This window comes from Takifugu flavidus, chromosome 10 (genome assembly GCF_003711565.1).
Source record: "Takifugu flavidus isolate HTHZ2018 chromosome 10, ASM371156v2, whole genome shotgun sequence".
NCBI lineage: Eukaryota > Metazoa > Chordata > Actinopteri > Tetraodontiformes > Tetraodontidae > Takifugu > Takifugu flavidus.
In genome coordinates this window covers 187,209-201,415 of record NC_079529.1, presented here as the reverse complement: position 1 = coordinate 201,415, position 14,207 = coordinate 187,209, and the positions used below count along the sequence as shown (strand labels likewise).

At 50.7% G+C, this 14,207-nt stretch overlaps 1 protein-coding gene across 5 annotated transcripts in view; it reads left to right on the top strand.

Moving 5' to 3' along the window:
* The first annotated feature begins 5,620 nt into the window (after positions 1–5,620).
* The window catches only part of grik5 (glutamate receptor, ionotropic, kainate 5), a 66,836-nt gene continuing 58,249 nt past the window's right edge, over positions 5,621–14,207 (top strand). For 2 of the 5 annotated variants that reach the window (XM_057045853.1, XM_057045849.1), the window contains exons 1-4: positions 5,623–6,013; positions 6,191–6,341; positions 8,159–8,530; positions 9,353–9,801. The gene's annotated coding sequence lies outside the window, so the exon portion shown is untranslated. Of the gene's footprint in view, positions 6,342–8,158; positions 8,531–9,352; positions 9,806–14,207 lie in introns of all 5 variants that reach the window. The other 3 variants (XM_057045855.1, XM_057045852.1, XM_057045851.1) reach the window with 3 other exon arrangements.

Below are 14,207 nucleotides of genomic sequence, written 5' to 3'. Positions count from 1 at the left end.
CACGTTCTCCTCAGCGGAGCGTTCCCAGCCCGGGGTGATGGTTCCGTTATTATATTAAATGTTAATTAACTCTCTCAGCTAACGGTTGGGACACCTCGTCGTCAGTTTTCCGTCTGTCGTCATTTCAAAGATCCGAATTTAACGTTCCTTTAACATCTGGAGTGTTTTCAACACAGGATTAAACAGCGTGAGCGGTGTTGTTGTTGTTGTTGTTATTGTGTGCAGGTTCTTCTGAAGCTCGCTATAAATGTGGCTAAAACGCCCTTTATGTCACTTGACTTGAACTGGGTCCCACCGAACCATTCGGAGTTCTGCACCATTTACAGCAACTGGGTCGACATCTTGATGGACGACTGAGGCTGCTGGTGCTAATGAGTGACGTGGAATCACAACAGCGCTTCCTGCGAAGGGGATTGGCAGTGTTACCGTTGTAACACAACATCTCTCGTGCTCGAGCTCAGCAGGAGCGACACATGGAGTCACGGCAGGTCACTTTTGTGTGCCGCCAGGAAGTCGTGTTGCGTTCGGTTATTTCCACCAGCGTGTCGAGGTGCTCGGCCTTCATGGTGCACATTTAGTGCACGGCCGCGCCCACGTGCGCGTGCATGCTGGGCGACGCGTCACCAGAACTGAGTGAAGGGGATTTCAGTCTGACAGTGACATTTGGATTTGATCGTACTGATCCACTTGAGTTGTCGGTGCTAGTGCTAACTACCTGATAACTACCAACTAACCACCAGCTAACTACCATCTAACCACCAGCTAACTACCCGCTAACTACCAGCTAACCATCAGCTAACTACCCGATAACTACCAACTAACCACCAGCTAACCATCAGCTAACTACCCGATAACTACCAACTAACCACCAGCTAACTACCGCTGCAGCCAGTTCTCACTGTTCAGTCCCACTAACGTGCTCGACCTATTTATCTGTGTATTTGTCTTTATGTGATCACCTGCTTGTACTTCCTCCTTCTTTCTGCCGTCATATTTTCTCATTTTTTGTTATCACCCCCCCACCTCACACACACACACACACACACACACACACACACACACACACACACACACCAATAAGAGCATGGAGACTACTTTGTCAAAGTCATAGCAGGTACAGCCACCTCAGCAAAGAGTGTGTGTGTGTGTGTGTGTGTGTGTGAGTGAGAGAGAGAGTGTGTGTGTGAGAGAGTGTGTGTGTGAGAGAGAGAGTGTGAGGGTGCACATGAGTGTTTTTGTGCTTTACTAGATTCGCATTTAACTCACAAATGTGTCTTTTATTTGCATTTGTTATATTTGCATGTGTGCGTATTAGGGGCATACAGACTGTGTGTGTGTGTGTGTGTGTGTGTGTGTGTGTGTGTGTGTGTGTGTGTGTGTGTGTGTGTGTGTGTTCAGCACATGCAGTACAGCGTATCTATGTTTAGCGCTTATGTCATACTACTCTTGTCCTCCATTACCCCTGACTTTTTTCACCCCTCACTCACCTTGTTTCTCCTGTCCCCCCCCCCTCCTCCCTCCCGCCTCCCCTCCTCCCATTCGTGCTCCTGCTCCCTCAGCGTGTCCCCCCCCTCCTCCCATTCGTGCCCCCCCCCCCCCCTCCCATTCGTGCCCCCCACCCCCCCCCCCCCCTCCCATTCCTGCTCCCTGCTCCCTCGGCGTGTCCCCCCCCTCCTCCCATTCGTTGCCCCCCCCCCCCCCCCCCTCCTCCCATTCGTGCCCCCCACCCCCCCCCCCCTCCCATTCCTGCTCCCTGCTCCCTCGGCGTGTCCCCCCCCCCCTCCTCCCATTCGTGCTCCTGCTCCCTCGGCGTGCCCCCCCCCCCGTCTCCTCCCCTTCTTGTCCCCTCCCTCATGTTTCCTCCCCTCTCATTGATAGTGGAGCGCTTGTGACCAGAATACGGAGAAGCTAATCATCATGCCGTGAGCACAGTGCAGCACTCCGGGAGAATGTCAATCCTCCCCCCCCCCATCTCCCCCCCCCCATCCCCCCCCCTCGTTTGCATCCCTCCGAGCAACAGTTACCACAAGAGCCAAATTTGTGTTTGTAAGGAACTCAAGTAATGAAACACAATGGACGACGCGATGCCTCTCAACGCCTGCTGAAAAGTGTGTGATTGCATAAAGGTTACATTAGTGCTGTAGATACCATTTAACACGCGCACACCTGTGCGTGTGTGTGTGTGTGTGTGTGTTATGTAAAAGTGCTCCACATGATTTGTTGATGGAAAAGTGGTGTGGGATGAGGATGAGAGCGAGACAGTTGTTGGATACATACGGTGTTTAGAGGAGTGTAAAGCAGTGGCACTCTGGTGTGTTTGTGTGTGATGGAGTGTGAATATGGACGAACGTAATGACCATAATGTATAGCAATGTATAGCAACATACACAAACACCCGCAGTCACTCTCACTGAGTGGATCCACGTTCACACAGTCGAGAAGCAAGACAGAAGTAAATTAGACCACAAGTAAATGAGTTAAAACACACACACACACACACACACACACACGGCCACTGCAGGGCGTGTGTCAGTCTGTGTGATGGAATGGGAGCGACAGCACACGCAGAGTCCTTCTGACTTCCTGACAGCTGTGGGTAATGCTCGGGAAACAACACACACACACACACACACACACACACACACACACACACACACACACACTAAAAAGAACAGAAATTTGCAAGTTGGTCGGATACATGACCATTTTCGTTTGCAGTGTTTGCATACACACACACACACACACACACACACCCTCCCCAGGGTCTGGGGGGGGGGGAGCGTGACACGTCTGCAGCCCTACAGGCCCCAGCATCAGTGAGTAATAGGTGTTCCACCTCTGTCCACCCACTGGACACAGACGTCTGGAGATGCACGTTAGTTTCTGAGTGAATTGGTGACGAAGCATTTGGCGTGTTTCAGCTGGTGCGTGGGGGGGGCAGCATTGTCACTTTCCATACTTGCCACCCTGTGTGATTAGGGCAAAGTTTAACGGGGGGGGGGGGCAGAAAAATCACACGCGCGTCCTCATTTGAATCAAGGATCACGATGAAAATTGGAGCTTTGGCAGGAAACCTGATCAAATCCACGTCCATCACTGTTCCGAGGTCCCCGTGTGCCCCCCCCCCCCCCCCCCCCCCCGGTTCCTGTGGTCTCAGGCTGGGCCGGGCTGCTTCCTGGTTACCTGCAGCATCTCCAGGTAAACCCTCGACACCTGTTGGAGGCCACTCCTCCTCCCCCAGGTTGTGGTCCAGCTAAAGAGGTGCCACCTGTGGTTCAAGGTCACCGTGGCGTGACCTTGAACTTCGAGCTTCATCTGTAGATTGAAGAAGAGCGACAGGATGGCGGAGAGGGGCCAACACGTGGGTGCAGGCGACAGCGTAGCGTGATGGGATGGAGGCGACGGTCTCGTGGCGTGCGCCTCTGGAGACGCCTGTCTGCTCGCGCTAACGTGCACTCGCGCTAACGTGCACTCGCGCTAACGTGCACTCGCAGCGTCTATGAGTGAACATTAGCGGTGGTGATGGAGGCTGTCGTCTCCGTTCAGCAGCCCTGTGTGAAGCGTCTGGGCGCTCTGGTGACGAGACGCTGGTGCCCAGTGGGGGGGGGGGTGATCTATACCATTTACTCCTGGAGGAATAACCCTGCAGCGTAGCGTAAAATATACGGAGCAAAAGTACTGCGAGGGGCAAAAAGGGGCAAAAAGAAAACGCTGCTGCATATGTGGAAAAATGCACCGGATTTGGAAGAGCGCCGCATTTAAAGATTCAATTCAGAACACTGAAGTATTGAATGATACAGATCATATAGATACAGCTCATATAGATAAGGCTCATATAGATAAGGCTCATATAGATACAGCTCATATAGATAAGGCTCATATAGATAAGGCTCATATAGATAAGGCTCATATAGATAAGGCTCATATAGATACAGCTCATATAGATAAGGCTCATATAGATACAGCTCATATAGATACAGTTCATATAGATACAGCTCATATAGATACAGTTCATATAGATAAGGCTCATATAGATACAGTTCATATAGATACAGCTCATATAGATACAGCTCATATAGATACAGTTCATATAGATAAGGCTCATATAGATAAGGCTCATATAGATACAGTTCATATAGATACAGCTCATATAGATACAGATCATATAGATACAGCTCATATAGATACAGCTCATATAGATACAGCTCATATAGATACAGCTCATATAGATACAGCTCATATAGATACAGCTCATATAGATACAGTTCATATAGATACAGCTCATATAGATAAGCTCATATAGATACAGCTCATATAGATACAGCTCATATAGATAAGGCTCATATAGATAAGGCTCATATAGATACAGTTCATATAGATACAGCTCATATAGATACAGCTCATATAGATACAGCTCATATAGATACAGCTCATATAGATACAGCTCATATAGATACAGCTCATATAGATACAGTTCATATAGATAAGGCTCATATAGATAAGCTCATATAGATACAGTTCATATAGATACAGCTCATATAGATACAGCTCATATAGATAAGCTCATATAGATACAGTTCATATAGATAAGGCTCATATAGATACAGATCATATAGATACAGCTCATATAGATACAGTTCATATAGATAAGGCTCATATAGATACAGCTCATATAGATACAGCTCATATAGATACAGTTCATATAGATAAGGCTCATATAGATACAGCTCATATAGATACAGTTCATATAGATACAGCTCATATAGATACAGATCATATAGATACAGCTCATATAGATACAGCTCATATAGATAAGGCTCATATAGATACAGTTCATATAGATACAGCTCATATAGATACAGTTCATATAGATAAGGCTCATATAGATAAGGCTCATATAGATAAGGCTCATATAGATAAGGCTCATATAGATAAGGCTCATATAGATAAGGCTCATATAGATAAGGCTCATATAGATAAGGCTCATATAGATAAGGCTCATATAGATAAGGCTCATATAGATAAGGCTCATATAGATAAGGCTCATATAGATAAGGCTCATATAGATACAGATCATATAGATACAGCACATACATGTGCACTTTTTCACCAACAGTTTAGCTTCCTACACATTTCTTTCTGCTCGTCAGACATCAACATGTTTCTAAGCATTTAAAGCCTAATTTTACATTGGTGATCCCTCTCTTTTTCTTGATCTTTTTCTCTCCCCCCCTCTCCCTCTCACCCCCCCTGTTCTGTTCAGATGAGGTGGTCATGTGATGATTTGATTTTGTTTGTCACCCTGAGCATGCACCCATGTCAAACTCTGTCAGGATAGTTTACCCTGGCCGGGGGTCCAACACATCCCTGTGATTACTCCCCCCGTTCGCCTGTGCACGGCCTTTTATCCCCATATTGTGCTTTTTCTTCATGGCCATTTCCTCTTTTCTTTATTTCAAATACTTATCACACAACATGACAGAGAGAGAGCAGAATGGGCTGGGAGGAAAGTTGATATTCATCTTGGAGAAAAACACCTAGAAGGGAGAGAGGGGGGAGTGGGGGAGGGAGAGAGAGAGGGGATGGAGAGAGGAGAGAGGAAGGAGAGAGAGGAGGGTGGTGAGTAAAGCAGCAGTGGGTGTCGGAGAGTGGGAGGTGCAAAGAGAGAGAGAGCGAGAGAGAGAGAGAGAGAGAGAGACAACTGATTAGATTGGCGAAAGCCAGGCAGGAATGTTTGCTGGGGAGTGACGGAGCAGAGAGGAGGAAGAGGAGGAAGAGGAGTGACCAAGTGGAGGCAGGTTCTGCCGCGTGTCACCAAACCGCAGACGCAGTGATTGGAGCCGAATCAACAATTGGATAAAGGAAAACTGGACGTGCATGAGGAGAATCCTGAGGGGAGAAGGTCTGTCCTCCGTCCCTCCGTCCCTCCGTCCCTCCATCCCTCCATCTGAGGGACAGATGAGCAGCGAGCGCAGAGGAGCCCGGCGATGAAGTGGGACTGAAGCGCTGCTCAGTAAGTGTTCGTGCCGGCTGCAAATGTCACGGCGTGAGTGTGTGTTGGCGTTCGCCTCCGGCCTCTGGTGCTCCGCTTCCTCTCTGGAGAACTGCGAAAGAAAAGCAGGAAGGATGGATGCAGGGGTGCTGCCGTGAAGAGCCTTGACAATACACGCTTGTGGCTTTTCCTCCACAGTGCCGGTGTGTGTGTGCGCGTGTGTGTGAGCTGATAATAGCAGCTCAATTGGTATTCCGTGGATGGAGCTCCGGGATCTTGCTGCGCCGTTCTCCGGGACGGGATCACAGAGCAGGGATTGTGCTCCGCTCAGGAGAGCCTGCTGAAATGGGTGAGTGTCCCTTGCTACCTTTTCATACCCCCCCTTGTCTCGCGTCCCTCTGTCTTGCCTCTTCGGGGCATCTTCTCCCCCCCGGCTGCTTTTTCCTTTCCTCTCCTTCCGCCTCTCCCACTCCGCCGGTGCGTCCGCCACTCCCCCCCCACCTGTTCCCTGCAGCCGTCTCTCCTCATCGTCTGTCTCCACCGGTGGAGCCGCTCCGCTGGGTTTGGATTCACTCTCCACGTCTCCACCGACTCCTTCGTGCCCCCCGGTTGCATCCACCCCTGTCCCGGTCTCGTGTAGCTCACGTTTTCTCCGAATTCCCTGTGAATTCGGCGACGTTGTGGCTGCTCCGAGGCCGCCTCCGTCCCGCCGTTTCATGTGCGCAGGTGTGTGAGAAAAGGCAGATGTGGCGGACGTGTGTCACATCTGGGAGACAAGCGGCTCCAGAAAGAGCTCCATGTTTAGACGGCTTCAGCGTCCACGGACACGTGCACATCAACCATTTCTGCCGTTCTTTCCATGCAGCCACTGCGAATACACAAATACTGAGATGTAGCCTCACAGGTGAGGCAACACACACACGCACGCACACACACACACGCACACACAGCCCTAAATCATCCACGACGGGGACGTGGGGGCCACAGGGGGGTCACATCCGTCTATACAGCAGTATTGATTGCAGCTGATAGACTGAATGGCCTCTAATGCTTCATCCTGAGTGGACTCTTCCTCACCTGACTGTGGAAAAACAACAGAGTCCGTAAACCTGCCTGATTGGTTCGTTTTCCTCTGTCACTGAAGTGCTGAAGAGTCCACAAAATAAAAGCCCGTTGTTTTCTGTCAGCTAACTGTACTCGCTGAAATCGGGATTTCAGAACAAACTATTCGACAGATGCAAAACTGTTGCACAGTAGCCGAGTCGGGACCGCCTGCGTATTAAAGAATATTAAAGAATTAGGAGCCTGCTGCTATTCTTAGCCGGAGGTAATTTGTTTGACGAATAGGCACTTTACCAGGAAAAAGAGAAGCTTCAGCAGAATCTGCATCCAAAATCTAAGAGATCACCGTTAGTTTGGCCGCCTGTCAGGAGGGTTGGACCAAGGGCTCCTCCCATCTGAGAGGGGGGGCTTCATCCCACAACATCCATCACACATCTGAATAACAGAGCAAAAACATGGAAATGGCAACATTGTGACCTTTACTGGTCATAAACGGATCAGGAGGCCGCGTCGTTCCCGCTGGATCTATAACATGTCCTGTGTTCTAAACATAGCATAGACACATTAGCCTGTTTGCTACGCATCGCTGCAGCTAATCCAAGCTGATCTCTTTGAACACGGCCTGTCGCTGCGTTCCTCAGGTGTGACCATTCAGGATCTGGGTGGGGCTGGGACGACCCAGCAGGTCACCAGTGGATGAGCGAGGCCGTCCTGCTTGATAAACATGATCTGAGGCCGCTCTCCCTCTTTTAGATTACTCTTTCGGTTCTTCGGCGTGACAGGAGCGATTGGATGAAAGTGAGCCCGACGCTGCGGCGTTGGATGGAGGCAGTAGAAGAGACGGGTGACAGGGGAGAGTGTGAAGATAGAGCGAAGGGATCAAATCATACAGAGAAAGGAGAGTGGGAAGGAGCAAACACGCAGCAAAGTCAGACGGAGAGTGACAAGGACAGAATAGACAGCAGGACGACAGGCCGGGCGGCGTGTGACGGGCGCCAGACTGACGGGCCAGATAAGGCGGAGTGACACAAATGTCACCGCGCTAACCTTTCATGCACTCGCCCTCTCTCTCTTTATCACCTCTCTTTCTTCTTTTCCTTCCAGATCTGAAGCCTTGCTCAGGTGGACATGAGAATGGGCAGCGCGGTCGCCATCCCACAACCAGCAAAGCTAACGGTCTCCGCCGCCACCACGAGTGAGCAGGCCGCGGCGCCTCGGGGAGCACGAAACCTGCAGAGTTGAGTCCGGTCCTGATACAGCCGAGGGAAACAGATGTGACAAGCTTCTTCGGAGTCGACTCAACTTGTTGCTCCTCCACCACATCCCAAATGAAATAAGTTGTCGTGATGCTCCAGCAACGGCGTGGAGCTTTTAGACACTTCCGGAAACATCGTCCGGAGACCACGTTGAGATTACGACACTTTCTCCTGGCGCCTCAGGCCTGGCTCTCGTCCCCAAGCTGGTTCGTGGGCAAACGTGAGTGATTGAAGCCCCCCCCCCCCCTTGGGAGGGTCTCTGTGTGGGGTTTATCTTGGCTGTGAGGCCTTGAGGAGCAATCGTAAAACAATTCTTCCTTTCTGTGTCTTTTCATACATTACCATCTTTCTCACACATTTCAGGGAAGTGCATTATGAAACAGCACCATTCTTCCTCGTCCTCCTCGGATAATCGAGGGAGAGAAAGAGAGAGAGAGAGAGAGAGAGAGGAGGGAAAGACTGTCCAGAATAGATAAGTGAGAAGAAGCAATAGGATGGCAAACAGCTGCAGAGACAAACAGCCACTAAACCAGACTTAACTTGGATTTGCACAAAAATCCTCTGTGTGAGAGGCTAGCTACCATAAGGGGGGGTTAACACCGGGGGGGGTTAACACCGGGGGGGGTTAACACCGGGGGGGGTTAACACGGGGGGGGGGGGGGTGGGGGCGCTTGAGCTGGGTTGGGGTTGTGCCCCTCCTACACCTGCCTGCTCGCTACCTCAGCCACAGACAGGAAGACGGGAATGTGGCGCAGAAGACGAGGTGTGATTGTCATTCTGTGCAGTGTGAGGAGAAAAGGATGGAAAGCAGCGTAGCAGCGGAGGTTCTGGAGGTTCTGGAGGTTCTGGAGGTTCTGGAGGTTCTGGAGGTTCTCAGCCAATACTGGGACATACCTGTATGGGGGGGGGGGATAGGAAGGAAACAGGTTGGCAAAAGACAGAGAGAGAGCAGGTGTCGGAATCCTCCTCATTTACTCCTTTATGTTCTGGTTTGGTCTGGAAGGTGATTGGGTTCCTGATGCTGCCGTTCCTCTGCTTCTAGGCCCCCTGCATTCCGAAGGAAAACCAGCGGCGGGAATACTGAAGGAGACGGCTTAAAGGCAAAAGTGAAAGCCCCCTTTCGATTGAGTCATTTTTCAGCCCCTCGTCTTCTTATTTGTGACGACGGGCTTTTGTTTGGTTCTGGATGCCATTTTTTTTCCCTGAGCAAGAACCAAGAAGAGCGACCTCAGCCCGATCGACCCTGATCGTCCACTCCGATCGGAACTTCTCCTTCCCGTCATTTGCTGATTTTTCTTGCCTTGAATAGGATTATTGCCTCCATCTGCGTGTTGAGACTGGAACCCTGATCTTTCCCAGTGTGTCTTCATCCCCAACGACACGTGCGACTCCCCGCCTCTGACCTCCCCTCGTGGTCGCTCGTCTCCACGCCGCTGTCGACTCACCTCCATCAACATGGCGCAGCACTCGTGAGGAAGCCTGATTCATTCTGTAAGTAAGTCTTCTAATTCTTGGAGGCTCCACATCTGAGCGGCGGTTGGCTGAGACGAGCGTTTACGTCCGTCTGCATTGTTGGTTATTACGGAGTCTTCGCAGCAGATTTGCTTTTCTGTGCTTCCTCTCCTCAGGGCGAGAGAGAGAGAATCAGAGAGAGAGAGAGAGAGAGAGAGAGAGAATCAGAGAGAGAGAGAGAGAGAATCAGAGAGAGAGATTGTGTGTGTGTTTGTGTGTGATTTTGATCTTCCAGCCAAGCTTACAACAGCATCTGTGTCGTGTCAGAAAGAGACAAACTAAACTTTCTCTCTCCAAGAATGTGTGTCTGTGTGTGTGTGTGTGTGTGTGTGTGTGTGTGTGTGTGTGTGTGTGTGTGTGTGTGTGTGTTGTGTGTGTGTGTGTGTGTTACCTAAAGATTGGTCCTGTGTTTAAGGATTTTGCTTCAGTCCTTGAATCACTATCTGTATTTGCATTAGTTCCTTTGCTTGTGTGTGTGTGTGTGTGTGTGTGTGTGTGTGTGTGTGTGTGGTCTTGCTATATACCGAGGACAGAAATCCACATTTCATCTACACAGTGAGGACATTTTCAGGGCATGAGGGCGTTTGGGTCGGTGCGGTACGGACCAGGAGCTGGGGAGTGTTTCTGTCAATGAAAGTCCTTACAAAGATAGTAGTGCGAACACGAGTGTGAGGGAATCTAAGGTGGACCATGTAATGACAATGACACTAATTCCCTCAGTAGGTTTTTGTTCAAGCTTTTCTGTCTATTGAGCTTGTGTTACAGCCATATAATTTCAATCCCCCTCTTTTTTAATCTCTCTGCTTTGTTTTTGATAAAAAACCTATCTTGCAGCCCGGCTTCTGCAACATCCTGCATATTATTGAGCTCCTCTATCTCTGTGGACACATTCACGTCTTAATGCACTCCCCCAGTCACCAGACCCTGCACCGGGAGACGCTCGATCAAGATAGTCCCTTCAAACAGACCAGTGAACTGTGAATAACGCCATTACACAAACTCCCACAAACTCCCAGTTCAGAACATCAGAGGGAGACGGACCAGGAGGGCGGAACATAAAGAGAGAGACAAAACGTGGAAAGATCAGTCAAAAACGCTCCAAATGTGCAATGAGAGGAGCGTCAGACAGAGGATAAGTCACATGTAGGAAGGAGGGTGAGAAGGCAAGAGAGGAGCTGAGTGAGGGTGTGTCTGGAGGGGCTGCTGGGCCGGAGCAGCTGTGTTCCTGGGAGGCGCTGGTGGATTTAGCGAGGCCCGGCGCTCAGAATTAAGATGACTGAATAATGCGATTATTGCAGCTGTGCGGCGATAACGCGCCGCCACTGATCCTGCTCGGAACTGTCAGGACCAAAGAGAGCAACGCGGGAGAGTGGCGTCCGAGGGCTCCAGCGCCTCTCCGTGGGGCTTCTCCTCCTGTTTCCCTTCCCACATGAAGGACGGCTCACGGAGCCACGGTCCCACCCAGCCCCGGTCAGAAGGAGCGACTGGCTTTAAAGGGCCGATCCTATCAGGGTGTAGCACATAAACCGCTTATATGTGACGCAAATATCATCGGGTCTTTGTTCAGGAAATTAGCCATTTTCAGCGCATCGCTCCGAGGAAAAGCAAACCCTTGCTTGTATCCAGCTGTTAGGATTCCAGGGTTGTCGGGACATTTTCTTTTGGCTTGATCTGGTTTGTTTTGTCTGGCATGAAGGCGGTAATCCCCCACAACAACGGGGTCGGGCTCTGGGGCCCAGGATCCCAGGATCCCAGGGTTGGTGTGCGCCGCACCAACGTGATGAAAAGAGGCAGGAAAGGTCATTCATGTGCAAACATAAATCCAGCTGCTCCGTGTAGCCTGATGTTTCCAGCACACTTCTCCACACGGGCTATCGCTAACATTCGTCTGCCGCCGACAGCGTTGACACCGTTTCCTCCCCAGGTGACCTTGCCATTTCAAGTACAGCAATAGATGAATTCCCAGGTTGAGCCGCACATACGTGTTCTTCTGGTTGCTAATGACTTGTCTTGTGTCGGGGTGGGGGGGGGGGGGGGGGGGGGGGGGGGGGGGACAAGCATACAGCAACAAACGCCATCCACTTTTGCTCGCTAGTGTCAACTGTCGGCGACCCACTGCTGCCAGAACGGTACGCCAGTGCCGGGCTGGGCCCAAAACCCCCTTCCACAAAATAAAGCATCTTCAATCTCTTCTCGGCTGGAAGCTAAAAGCTGAGAGGAGGGATGAGCATCACCTGGGAGCAGGAAAGGGAACGTCCTGCTTAGCAGGAAGAGAGGAGCAAATCCAGACGAGTGGACAAAAGAAAAGGAGTAAAAGCGTGTGTGTGTGTGTGTGTTGTGTGTGTGTGTGTGTGTGTGTGTGTGTGTGTGTGTGGTGTGTGTGTGTGTGTGTGTGTGTGTGTGTTACCTAAAGATTGGTCCTGTGTTTAAGGATTTTGCTTCAGTCCTTGAATCACTATCTGTATTTGCATTAGTTCCTTTGCTTGTGTGTGTGTGTGCTGTGTGTGTGTGTGTGTGTGTGTGGTCTTGCTATATACCGAGGACAGAAATCCACATTTCATCTACACAGTGAGGACATTTTCAGGGCATGAGGGCGTTTGGGTCGGTGCGGTACGGACCAGGAGCTGGGGAGTGTTTCTGTCAATGAAAGTCCTTACAAAGATAGTAATGCGAACACGAGTGTGAGGGAATCTAAGGTGGACCATGTAATGACAATGACACTAATTCCCTCAGTAGGTTTTTGTTCAAGCTTTTCTGTCTATTGAGCTTGTGTTACAGCCATATAATTTCAATCCCCCTCTTTTTTAATCTCTCTGCTTTGTTTTTGATAAAAAACCTATCTTGCAGCCCGGCTTCTGCAACATCCTGCATATTATTGAGCTCCTCTATCTCTGTGGACACATTCACGTCTTAATGCACTCCCCCAGTCACCAGACCCTGCACCGGGAGACGCTCGATCAAGATAGTCCCTTCAAACAGACCAGTGAACTGTGAATAACGCCGTTACACAAACTCCCAGTTCAGAACATCAGAGGGAGACGGACCAGGAGGGCGGAACATAAAGAGAGAGACAAAACGTGGAAAGATCAGTCAAAAACGCTCCAAATGTGCAATGAGAGGAGCGTCAGACAGAGGATAAGTCACATGTAGGAAGGAGGGTGAGAAGGCAAGAGAGGAGCTGAGTGAGGGTGTGTCTGGAGGGGCGGCTGGGCCGGAGCAGCTGTGTTCCTGGGAGGCGCTGGTGGATTTAGCGAGGCCCGGCGCTCAGAATTAAGATGACTGAATAATGCGATTATTGCAGCTGTGCGGCGATAACGCGCCGCCACTGATCCTGCTCGGAACTGTCAGGACCAAAGAGAGCAACGCGGGAGAGTGGCGTCCGAGGGCTCCAGCGCCTCTCCGTGGGGCTTCTCCTCCTGTTTCCCTTCCCACATGAAGGACGGCTCACGGAGCCACGGTCCCACCCAGCCCCGGTCAGAAGGAGCGACTGGCTTTAAAGGGCCGATCCTATCAGGGTGTAGCACATAAACCGCTTATATGTGACGCAAATATCATCGGGTCTTTGTTCAGGAAATTAGCCATTTTCAGCGCATCGCTCCGAGGAAAAGCAAACCCTTGCTTGTATCCAGCTGTTAGGATTCCAGGGTTGTCGGGACATTTTCTTTTGGCTTGATCTGGTTTGTTTTGTCTGGCATGAAGGCGGTAATCCCCCACAACAACGGGGTCGGGCTCTGGGGCCCAGGATCCCAGGATCCCAGGGTTGGTGTGCGCCGCACCAACGTGATGAAAAGAGGCAGGAAAGGTCATTCATGTGCAAACATAAATCCAGCTGCTCCGTGTAGCCTGATGTTTCCAGCACACTTCTCCACACGGGCTATCGCTAACATTCGTCTGCCGCCGACAGCGTTGACACCGTTTCCTCCCCAGGTGACCTTGCCATTTCAAGTACAGCAGTAGATGAATTCCCAGGTTGAGCCGCACATACGTGTTCTTCTGGTTGCTAATGACTTGTCTTGTGTCGGGGGGGGGGGGGGGGGGGGGGGGGGGGACAAGCATACAGCAACAAACGCCATCAACTTTTGCTCGCTAGTGTCAACTGTCGGCGACCCACTGCTGCCAGAACGGTACGCCAGTGCCGGGCTGGGCCCAAAACCCCCTTCCACAAAATAAAGCATCTTCAATCTCTTCTCGGCTGGAAGCTAAAAGCTGAGAGGAGGGATGAGCATCACCTGGGAGCAGGAAAGGGAACGTCCTGCTTAGCAGGAAGAGAGGAGCAAATCCAGACGAGTGGACAAAAGAAAAGGAGTAAAAGCGTGTGTGTGTGTGTGTGTGCGTGTGTGTGCGTGTGTGTGTGTGTGTGGTGTGGGTGTGTGTGTGTGTGTGTG